Below are 11,085 nucleotides of genomic sequence, written 5' to 3'. Positions count from 1 at the left end.
TCCAATTCCTCTTGCATTTTGAGTTCATGTTTAAAAATCAGAATAGGTACTTATGGTAATCATAAATGGGTAGCTGATTGTATTCACTCAGACTCTGAAGTAGGAGAAGGTAGAGGGAGGGGAAAACTAGTAGAAAAGGGTAGGTATCCAGGAACCTGGTGTTGACTTTTTTCCCCAATATTAAAACAGGCGTAATTTTAGAAAACTGTTTTGCAAGGCTGAGTTCATTCTTTCTTCTTTGAAATTTCCATTATAATTTTCCACTTCATGAAAAATAAGCTGATAGTACCTATCTACCCAATTCCCTTGAAAGCCCAATTCTGGAATCCAATAACAATCCACCCAGTTCTAGGAAAACCTTATGAGGTAGAGATTGAGTTCAATGGCTAACAAGAATAAGAGGCAATTCATTAGAAATATAGTATGCGTTTTGTAATTGTACTAAGGAAAGATTCACTATCCAGGAGGCAGCTGAATTACAGATAGAAACTTTAAAAACAACTGAATCAAGTGATTCAGCATATACAATATTAAATCCTAGATGGGAAGAAGCAATTTTCACTTTCCTTTATTTATTAAACTCCAGTCCATTTGAAAAAGGGAGATAGTGATGAATGTGGATTTGCTTTTGCTGCCAATTTCAGGCATAAAATCTTTCTAGTACCTGGTAAAAGTGATAATAAAAATAATTCTATCCAGTGGAAAATGTGAGCATGTATGCAGGTGCCCCCCACCTATGAGTGTGTGTTTGAATACACATACATATATATGAATGATTTAGTCCCCGTCACAGGGTCATCTTGTAGGCTCTGCTATTGTGTACAAATCTCACGTTCATCTGTCACCAGGAAGTTAATGGTATACTACTTATTCTTTGCTTACATCACAATGCTCTGTGATTATGGGCTCCAAGTGATGTACAATGCACATATCTTTTAGCAGCGATGCAACAGCTAAAGAAAATGGTCAAAATAAAGCTTTCAGTGCAGTGTACATAGCCCGCTCACATAGAGAACTCAATCTAAGAAGATCTGGAGCCATTTCTGTCCAGAAAGGTGGCTCAGACCCACACCAGGGTTTTATGGCTAAAGAACTACCTGACCAGTTATTTCTCTTGTATTAACTGCATCAGAAGACCTCACTCATTTGGTCCTTCTCAGACACTCTCCCTTAGTTTAGCCTGGTGCTGGAGTCCTTAGGGATGGTCACTCATCCATGGGGCTAGCAATGTAAGCAGAACAACAAGTTCTCAAACATGTTTTAGAAGCAACCCAGGAAACTTAATATGGTGGATGACCCCTCCCACATCCCCATGAGGCCCAAGGACAATGGAAGTCAGACATCTACTGCTGCTGCTGCTGCTAAGTCACTTCAGTCGTGTCTGACTCCGTGCGACCCCATAGACGGCAGCCCTTCAGGCTCCACCGTCCCTGGGATTCGCCAGGCAAGAACACTGGAGTGGGGTGCCATTTCCTTCTCCAATGCATGAAAGTGCAAAGTGAAAGGGAAGTTGTTCAGTCGTGTCCCACTCTTCATGATCCCATGGACTGTAGCCTTCCAGGCTCCTCAATCCATGGGATTTTTGAGGCAAGAGTACTGGAGTGGGTTGCCATTGCCTTCTCCACAGACATCTACATGTATGTTCAAATCTGGGTGCTCCAACAGTGAGGTGACCTGAAGTTTTAATTCAGCCTTCCTGAACTTTCAGTCTTCCTGCAGCTCACTGAACTCATGGTAGAATTCCAGACCTCTCTGCCTTTGTACATGACACTATTCTGCCAATACCTTCTTGCCTTTTCACACAGAAACCCCCTATTTATGCTCCAGAGCCCATTCTCCCTTGTAAAGCTTTCCCTGGTATTTCTGCCAGATAATCACCCTTTAAAAAATCTCTTATTGAAAACGTCATGCTAAATATAAATTACATTTATTAATAACTACTAATAAACAGCTTACCTTGCCCATCAGATTATGAGTTCCTTTATGGCAAGAACCACCTTCTATATACCATTATACCCCTTGTCTGTATTACAACATGTATTTAGCACACAGGTTCTTGGGTAGGATTAAATCCCATGACAATGGCAAGATATCTGTGTGTCTTGGAGAGTATGGTGTATGTTTAGCAGTTACAGAAAGAGTTGCCCCAATCCTTAGACCTCTACTCTTCCCAGGTAAACCTCATTCCATAACTCAAATTGAAGGCAGCCCACAGTAGAGGATCTATTCCTGCTTCTGATGTTCTCTGGCCTCCCAAGAAAGTGGGCTCATTACTCTACACTGTGCAATAGGTAGGTAGGCATTATTCATGGTCTCAGAAAGAAGTTAGAGGCCATTTCCATTAAGTTGCCCACAACTCAAGTCCATAGCCTTCTAGGGGCATTTTCACCCCTGGAGGGCCACACATACTGATTTCCAAATAGGATCCAAAGTCTAGATGATCTTCAACAAGGTGACATTTTCCTAGAGCCAACAATTAAATAGATTTATCTTTCTTCTTTCCCCCAGACACCTCTGCTTAAAATCCACTGTGGTTAAGTTGACTTACCAGCAGACTTTTAAGATTTATAAGCATTTTGGGATATTATTTATACTTTCAAAGAGCAAATGATTTTCCCCCAGTAACATCCTCTATGGATTCACAGCATGTTAGATCCCTGACCCTAGAGACTCTGTTTTATTCTGCCCCAAAAGAAGGTTGGGGGAGGTAAAGTTTTGCATTAGAAAGTTTCTGACCAAAGTGATATTTAATTGAAAGCAGGCAATTAATTGTCATCATTCACCAGTTATTCTTAAGAGTGTTTCATGTTTTCATTTGTTTACTTTTTGGGGTGGATTTTCAAAATATTTTGTTAAATTTCCAGGGAAATCAGCTGTAGTGGTGATGATACGGTAGGTTAAGAAGGCAGAAGCTTTCTCTTCTTAAACACACTAGCCTGCTGGCCTTCTTTCATTCTTCTCTTCACCCCTCTCATCACTTCTTTGTCTTTCCTTCCCTTAACTGAGGGCTTTGGACACAAGGAAATATAGTGCCTGCCAAGTACTCTCAATTACTTCACAGTAGAGGTGGCAGGGAGAGGAAGAGGCCAAATGAAAGGAAAGCCAGAGATGAGGTCGAGGAAGAACTTAATAGATTGGGAATACCGAGGGCATGGGGAGAAGCGGTCCAGGAAGACTTTCTGGAGCCCTGACCCTACTAGCCCACCCTCTGTCCCCAACAACACAGACACATCTCAGAGGGGGTGGATCAGGCTCCAGTGCATGCTGCAAGCAGGAGGAGCAGCACCTGGGAGGCCTGGAGAGAAATAAGAATACCTCTGTCTTGGGAGTGAGAGATTGACTCCTGCTACAAAATTGGTAGTTCTAAAATAAGTCCTGACATGGATAGATGTAGAGACTCTCATACAGAGTGAAGTAAGTCAGAAGGAGGAAAACAAATACTGTATAATATCACTTGGATCAGGAATCTAGAAAAATCATGCAGATGAACTTATTTGCAAATAAGAAATAGAGATGCAGATGTAGAGAACAAATTTATGGACAACAAGGGAGGGTGAACTGGGAGATTGGGATTGATAGATACACACCACTATGTATAAAATAGATAGGTAATGAGAAACTATTGTATAGCACAGGGAGCTCTACTCAGTGCTCCGTGGTGACCTGAATGGGCAGGAAATTTTAAAAAGAGGGGATGTATGTATACATATAACTAATTCACTTTGCTCTACAGTAGACACTAACACAACACTGTAAATCAACTATACTCCAAAAATTTTTTTAAGTCCTGAAAAATTATTTAGGAATGGAGGGAGCAGACATTACAAACAGTAGCTAAAGCTAGAGATGGGTAAGAAGATTCTTGGACCCAGATAGTGATTCTGGGAAAAGGAGAGGTCAGGACTGCAGGCTGAATCAGGAGAACGAGAGCCACATTTACAGGCTGAGTGCCCAGAAACAACCCAGCACAGGAGCAAGAATGGGATGTGAGTCTACTTCAGGGATCAGTAAGTTAGGTCTCCCTGGGTCTCTGGTTTCAAAGCCCTGGTCCATGGTTATACTCGTTTGCCAATAGAGGGAGGGTGTGATGATGAAGGCTGTGCAGATGCATCAGGTTGCTTTGAGAAGGTGTATATCTTGGGCCTGTGGATGGGGCAGAGGGCTTTTGCTCCCAGATAAGAGTGAGTGGAAAAACTCATTGGAAAAGTCCCCGATGCTGGGAAAGATTGAGGGCAGAAGGAGAAGAGGGTGTTGGAGGATGAGATGGCTGGATGGCATCACTGATGCAATGGACATGAACTTGGGCAAACTTTGGGAGATGGTGAGGGACAGGGAGGCCTGGTGTGCTGCAGTCCATGGGGTCTCAAAGAGTTGGACCCAACTGGGTGACTGAGCAACAATAAAAGAGTGAGTGAGGTATTATAGAAGGCATGGCAACCAGACATTCCATGAATGGAGCCCACTTCAAGGATTGAATGATGCTATGTAGTATTTTTCTCCCAAGGCCAAAGCAATTTGTTATTCTCTGTTGAATTAAAAAAAAAAAAAACTTTTTGAAATAATAAAGTTGTGGAACAGTTCTGGAAACATCTCACTGAGGACAGACATACCCCCTGAGAGAAAACTACCCTTGTGATGCTTTTGGAGGCCATGGGTAGGCTTGATTGACGCTTGGAAAAATGTTGTTTAGCAGTGATGGGTACATTGTATACCAACAGGAATTGTTAAGCATTAAAATTAGTGAATTTAACTGGTTAAAATAAATGAAATTAAAACAGGTTCAAGTGCTAAGATCTAGGTCAACTCCCCAGACCACCATAGAGCAAAAGGCTCCTGGTTAGGGTGGAATAGCAACTGGAGTCAGTTCATAAGAACTGACAGTAGTTTCTTTATTTCTAAAGAAGAGTCATTGTCATCTGCTCCTAACTCAGATGGAGACACAGGCCATAAGTGTCTGGAGCCCAGAGATTTTTTAGAAGTTACTGTCATAGAGCTCATGTCAACCAGAAAGTGAAAGTGTTTGTAGCTCAGTAATGTCAAACACTTTGTGACCTCATTGACTGTAGCCCACGAGGCTCCTCTGTCCATGGAATTGTCCAGGCAAGAAGACTAGAGGGAGTTACCATTTCCTTCTCCAGGAGATCTTCCCAATGCAGGGATAGAATCCAGATCTCCTGCATTGCAGGGAGATTCTTTACTGTCTGAGTGATCAGAGTCTTTTCAGCCTGCCTGACTCACCCTCTGGTTCCTCAACATCTGCTGGATCATGGAAAAAGCAAGAGAGTTCCAGAAAAACATCTATTTCTGCTTTATTGACTATGCCAAAACCTTTGACTGTGTGGATCACAATAAACTGTGGAAAATTCTGAAAGAGATGGGAACACCAGACCACCTGACCTGCCGCTTGAGAAATCTGTATGCAGGCCAGGAAGCAACAGTTAGAACTGGACATGGAACAACAGACTGGTTCCAAATAGAAAAAGGAGTCCATCAAGGCTGTATATTGTCACCCTGCTTATTTAACTACTATGCAGAGTACATCATGAGAAACGCTGGACTGGAGGAAGCACAAGCTGGAATCAAGATTGCCGGGAGAAATATCAATAACCTCAGATATGCAGATAACACCACCCTTCTGGCAGAAAGTGAAGAGGAACTAAAAAGCCTCTTGATGAAAGTGAAAGAGGAGAGTGAAAAAGTTGGCTCAAACCTCAACATTCAGAAAATGAAGATCATGGCATCCGGTCCCATCACTTCATGGGAAATAGATGGGGAAACAGTGTCAGACTTTACTTTTTTGGGCTCCAAAATCACTGCAGATGGTGACTGCAGCCATAAAATTAAAAGACACTTACTCCTTGGAAGAAAAGTTATGAGCAACCTAGGTAGCATATTCAAAAGCAGACATTACTTTGCCGACTAAGGTCTGTCTAGTCAAGGCTATGGTTTTTCCAGTAGTCATGTATGGATGTGAGAGCTGGACTGTGAGGAAGGCTGAGCGCCAAAGAATTGATGCATTTGAACTGTGGTGTTGGAGAAGACTCTTGAGGGTCCCTTGGACTGCAAGGAGATCTAACCAGTCCATTCTGAAGATCAACCCTGGGATTTCTTTGGAAGGAATGATGATAAATCTGAAGCTCCAGTACTTTGGCCACCTCATGTGAAGAGTTGACTCATTGGTAAAGACTTTGATGCTAGGAGGGACTGGGGGCAGGAGGAGAAGGGGACGACAGAGGATGAGATGGCTGGATGGCATCACGGACTCGATGGACGTGAGTCCGAGTGAACTCCGGGAGTTGGTGATGGTCAGGGAGGCCTGGCGTGCTGCGATTCATGGGGTTGCAAAGAGTCGGACACGACTGAGTGACTGAACTAAACTGAATTGACTCACCCTCCATCCTAATTCATCCAGAGGTGGGGGCAGTAACATTTATAGAGGATCATGGGATTTCTGGTACTTACCATCACTCTCCAATGACCTGGGGACTCCAAGGAGGAATAATGACCTGCTGGCAAAGGAATACTAACCAAACATACTGTGCTATGCTATGTTATGCTAATTATAATTTATAATATACCTTCCCTTCCCATGTCAGACCTCAAAGCAGATTACATCAAAAAGATTAATGAAAGCACTGTATCAGAATCTGTATCAACACATTGTTGAGGCAAACCAATCCTTGCCTGCAGGGAACTTACCCTCAGGCTGAACAGATAAGCAGTAAACTCCTGATAGAAGTTAAATACTTTGTATTCATTACTGTTGATCAAGACAAAGTGAAAGCTCAAAAGAGTCATTTAGAATACCAGTCGAAGAAGTGAATTTCTTATGAATTCAACCAAGGTCACAACCTGGCAGACCAGAGCTATAGCTGTTTGTCTGGTGTAGCGCTTTTTTCTCCTTCTCCTTGTTTTAATTAAATTCGGATGCCTTTAGGGTAGACAGGTCTCCAGTTTTCCCAATTACTCACATATGCTGCCTGCCTGGCTCCTTGAGGCATTTGCGTTGCATCTTCCAGTAAAACGCTTTTGTTCAGAGGAGAAAAAAGAATATTTTGAGATGAGAGAGCAAAGGAAGATATTAAGGCAAATACAGAAAGTCTGAGCCCTTAAAGAGTGAGTCAGATTTGGATGGAGAGAGAATATTGAGCTGTAAATCATTTTCCTCTAACAGTTGAGTTTCACATCAGTTGAAACAAAGACACAGACATAGGTTGGGACCCAACATTAGCTTTATTATATATGTAATAGCCAGGATAGACTAGGTTATTCTGCTGTAAAAAGCATCTCCAAAGTCTCGGGGGCTTAATACATCAGAAATATTGACTTCTCATTTCTGCTCCATGCCCACTATAGGTTGTTTCTGCATCTTGCCCATTGTAGTCACACAGGACCTAGGCTGACAGAAGGATGTAGGTCTTTGAACCCACGTGTCTGGGCTGCAGGGGAATGATTTTCCAGATACTCAGCCTCCATCTGGCCTTTTTCTTAAAACTGGTCTGCCTGAGAACTCACCCCTCCCTTTTATAAGAACTCTTGCCCCCTCTTCAAAATAAACCATATCTTACACTCAATTTTACTATTGTTCTTTTCTGCAAGGCATAAACATCTCTTTAGCACTGAAAAGAGCAATTTAGGAATGTATAGCTCCTGAGAGAATCTTGAAGGGAGCTGGTTTCAGAGTCATGGCCAGACACACAGGTGTCTGTCTAATCCATCTGTCTAATCTATCCATCCGTCAGTCTCCCTCCCTCCATTCCTCCCTCCTTCCCCTCCTCCCTTCCTTCCACCCAGCTCTCTACCTGTCTATCCATTGCTTGATCCATCTATCTCATCTATCCATGTAGCTCAGCTATCCATCTATCTCAACTATCTTAAACTTAGAATGCATAAATGGGGTGTTTGTCACAGGGATGCTTCCTAACACATTGTGTTGAATTTTAAAACATGAAGCACACATTCTTCCCGAATACAAACTTGACTCGGCTACCTGGCCTGACAGTGAAGACCATTTTGCCTGTTATGTTATATGGCAGACATCCTCTGTGAATGAAAGGAACTAAATCTACAGCTCCAAGGTTTTAAAGAAAATATATTTAAAGCACAAAATACACAAGCTGGGAGTCACATACTCTAACTTTTAAGCATATGATAAACATTTTAGATGTACGCTTGAAACCTTATGAGAAGATACGAAAACTTAAAAAAAAAAAAGTCCTTTAGGGAGTATGATAGTGGAAAAAGCAAATTATGTTTAAAGACCATTATCTTGGCTTGTTGGCTCAGTGACAGAACTGGCTCCCTTCTTGGTTGAGGACACCAACCTTCTAGAGAGTGCTCTTGCAAGTGGCCTCAGGGAAGGAAGATAGGAGGGTCCAGGAAGAGTGAGAGGCACGGGCAGTTGAGAGAGAAGAGTTGAGAAGCAAGTGTCACAAAATGGCCCTCACAGCACCTGTGGGGTGGTGGGTGCTCGGCTGGTAAGGCCGAGATCCCAGGCCTGCTCTTTGAAGCCCAAGCTCCCCTTTGGTTGTTGACATTGCACCCGAGCTGTCTCACAGACCCGCACAGGTGACAAGTTTGCATCTTAGCCAAAACCCATCATTGCTAACATAAAACTGCTGCTGCTGGTAAGTCGCTTCAGTCGTGTCCGACTCTGTGCGACCCCATAGACAGCAGCCCACCAGGCTTCCCCGTCCCTGGGATTCTCCAGGCAAGAACATGGAGTGGGTTGCCATTTCCTTCTCCAATGCATGAAAGTGAAAAGTGAAAGTGAAGCTGCTCAGTCGTGTCCGACTCTTCGCGACCCCATGGACTGTAGCCTACCAGGCTCCTCCGTCCATTGGCTTTTCCAGGCAAGAGTACTGGAGTGGGGTGCCATTGCCTTCTCCAAACATAAAACTAGCTCAGAGCTAGTGTGCTAAAGCCATAAGGTCAAAGACATGCTGTGTGAGGAGAAAAGCCCTTAACAGTACATCTGTGGAAAGCCCTTTACAAACTGTTATTGAAGACAAGGATGGGGAACCAAGTGTCCCCACTGTGCACGTGTCATCCTACCCCATTTCTTTGGAGGTTTCTAGAGAGCCCAGCTCACCCCTTGTTCCCTCAGGGGACTCCCAGGGAAGGGATCCCCCAGGTTGAAGACACCACTTCTGAGTGAAGACCCTATGCTATGTGTTGTTTGGGCCCAGAGGTGCCTGTTTGGAGACAGGCTTTTATTTTTTTCCATTTCTGGAGAAAAGATTTAGGTGCATTGAATGTAAACAAACAGTGAAGGGTATTATTGGCAGGGCATTTTTTTTTACTTGTCTTTTTATTTTCACATACAAAATGTAATTGGAACATGTTAAGAAACATCAATACTGACTTCTACTGGAAAGTAAAATTGTGAAAAATGGACCAGGACCAAGGGAAGAGGTGTTGAATCTTGATAAGTCAGAGCTCTGTGAGGGGGAGAGACCGAGATCAGCATGCTTGTTTAGGGTGGGGTTTCTGATTTACTCTCTCTTTTTTAAATTGAAGTATAGTTGATTTACATTGTTACATTAATTTCTGCCGTATAGCGAAGTATTAATAATGCAGTTCTACACATATGTACATTCTTTCTATATTCTTTCCCATTATGGTTTATCCCAGGATATTAAATATAGTTCCCTGTGCTATACAGTAGGACCTTATTGTCCATCCATTCTATATGTAAGAGTTCGCATCTGCTGATCCCAAACTCCCAGTTCTGCCTTCCCCATGATTCACTTTCTTATTGCCCCACATCCTCAGCCTCTGCTCCAGGGCTGGTAGAGGTAGTCCGATGGCAGAGGACAGAGCAGTGTTAGACACTTAGGTTTGAGTCAGCCAGAATGTGGCTCAGGCCTCAATTTCAATGCCACTGGGAACTTATCCTTTTAATAGTTATTATTATTAATAATATCTTTAACAATAACAAATTTGTAGAGTGCCGTATATGTGTTTAGCACTAAGCTAAGCTTTTTATATCTTATGTTTTTCCAAACATAACCCTATAAAATCAGTTCAGTTGTGAAGAAAGTGAGACTTAAATGCCCAGGGTCCCATAGCTAGTATATCCAATTTCAAAGCCACACTCTTCTTAGTAACTGTACTTACTTATTGGCTGTGCTGGGTCTTCATGGTATGGTCTTTCCCCTAGCTGAAGAGAGTGAGGGCTACTCTTGGCTGCAGTGTACGGGCCTCTCATGTCATGGCCTCTCTTACTGTGGGGCATGGGCTCTGTGGCATGCAGGCTTTGGTGATCGCAGCACATGTGCTCGACAGCTGGGGCTCCTGGGCTCTAGAGCACAAGGTCAGCCGTTGTGGCACACGGGCTTAGTCGCTCTGCGGCATGTGGATCTTCCCGGGTCAGGGATCGAACCCATATCTCCTGTGTTGGCAGGTGGATTCTTTACCACTGAGCCACCAGGGAAGCCCCAAAGCCACACTATTTACCCTTGGGCTCTGCTGCTTTGATTTGCTTCACTGCACAATGGGAACATGAGAATCTTTGTAATAGAGTTGTATGGATTCAGGGGGCCCATGTGTGCAAAACAGATAGAATAGTTACCATTTTAGTGGGTTAACAATAAATGCCGGTGCCTGTAAGTAAGTGAAGTCGCTCAGTCGTGTCTGATTCTTTGGGACCCTATGGACTGTAGCCCACCAGGCTTCTCTGTCCATGGGATTCTCCAGGCAAGAATACTTGAGTGGGTTGCCATTTCCTGCTCCAGTGGATCTTCCCAACCCAGGGATTGAACCTGGGTCTCCTGCATTGCAGGCAGACGCTTTAACCTCTGAGCCACCAGGGAAGCCCGCTACACTAATGTTTATTGCAGTCTTACTGGGTCCCTACATTGTGCTATGCTCCCCTTGTATATTCACTTATTTAATCTTATCCTCCTAACAGTCCTATGAAGTAGGCACCACTATTATCCCCAGTTTACAAATGAGGGTCTCATGATTTGGAATAGTTAAATAGCTCATCCAAGGTCACAAAGCTGATCAATGGTAGGGCTGGGATTTGCATGCATACCACCTGGCTAAAGAGCCCAAGCCCTGAGTAAGCAATAGTATCTTTAT

The 11,085-nt window shown here is 43.3% G+C and overlaps 1 non-coding gene across 1 annotated transcript; it reads right to left on the bottom strand.

Annotated features, from left to right (window-relative positions):
* Positions 1-10,742: 10,742 nt before the first annotated feature.
* Positions 10,743-10,814, bottom strand: TRNAC-GCA (transfer RNA cysteine (anticodon GCA)). Its single transcript has one exon. It is a non-coding gene; the product is annotated as a tRNA-Cys (tRNA).
* Between the last annotated feature and the right edge of the window lie 271 nt (positions 10,815-11,085).

Source organism: Budorcas taxicolor, chromosome 2 (assembly GCF_023091745.1).
Source record: "Budorcas taxicolor isolate Tak-1 chromosome 2, Takin1.1, whole genome shotgun sequence".
NCBI lineage: Eukaryota > Metazoa > Chordata > Mammalia > Artiodactyla > Bovidae > Budorcas > Budorcas taxicolor.
The sequence above is the reverse complement of the archived record's forward strand: the minus strand, read 5'-3'. Positions and strand labels throughout refer to the sequence as shown.